Source organism: Solanum dulcamara, chromosome 1 (assembly GCF_947179165.1).
Source record: "Solanum dulcamara chromosome 1, daSolDulc1.2, whole genome shotgun sequence".
In the NCBI taxonomy this organism is placed as follows: domain Eukaryota; kingdom Viridiplantae; phylum Streptophyta; class Magnoliopsida; order Solanales; family Solanaceae; genus Solanum; species Solanum dulcamara.
Window position 1 is genome coordinate 75,645,550 of NC_077237.1, and position 945 is coordinate 75,646,494.

The following is a 945-nucleotide window of genomic DNA, read 5'->3' on the forward strand; positions in this document are numbered from 1 at the left end:
ATCAGAGGTCTTGCCCAAATTTTAGATACAGAAATATTGAAATTGAATTCTTTCTCACAAAAAATATACTTCCTCCGTCCTATATTAGATGAGCACTTTCAACTTTACATGGTGATTAAGAAATCATTACTACATTGAAATACTTTACCATTTTGCCCTTTGTTTATATCTATGCAATATACATAGAGTATAGAAATATCTAGTATTGGAATTGTTTACATTCAAAAGGTCATATTAATTATAGGGTAAAATAGGAAAAAATGAATTAGTTCTATCTTGATTTAGTAAGTGATCAAGGAATATGAGACAAATATTTTTAATAAGATGTTCATCTAATATGAGACGGACGGAGTAGATAATAACACTAACAAGCTCACGAAATTTAACTAGAATATGTTTGATGGTCGAAAGCAGAAAGATACTTCAAACATTTTACCACATGCACAAGGCCACAACTTCACAATCTTACTACACTATAATTGGAGGATGATTTTCAAGGCCAACTTCTGAGAAATTATCTATGGTTTCCTAGTTTATTCTTATTGGTTGGATACAAAAATATTATTTGAAGCGGGACAGCGACGGAGAATTTTCTTTGTGTTTAAAAAGAAAAGAAATAGTATTTTTGACCATTTTTCCTAAAAAAAATAATAAAAAGTGACGATATCGCTAGAAGGAGGGCTTGAACCTCCGACCTTGTGGTTAACAGCCACACGCTCTAACCAACTGAGCTATTCCAGCTTATTGACGTACTTATTCATTTTGGTTATTTTTATAATTTCAATATTTCCGTTTTAGTAGTTTCCTAAGCCATTCCTAATTGGACCCAATAAAAATAGTTTTGCACACGATTAGGGGTGGCAATTAAGCGGGTTGGATCAAGTTTGGACGGGTCATAACAAGTTAAGACAATAATTAGGTCAAGACACAATTCAACCCAAATTA

General features: G+C 32.2%; 1 non-coding gene across 1 annotated transcript; it reads right to left on the reverse strand.

Annotated features, from left to right (window-relative positions):
• Nucleotides 1-667: 667 nt before the first annotated feature.
• TRNAN-GUU (transfer RNA asparagine (anticodon GUU)) lies at nt 668-741 on the reverse strand. The gene has a single exon. It is a non-coding gene; the product is annotated as a tRNA-Asn (tRNA).
• Between the last annotated feature and the right edge of the window lie 204 nt (nt 742-945).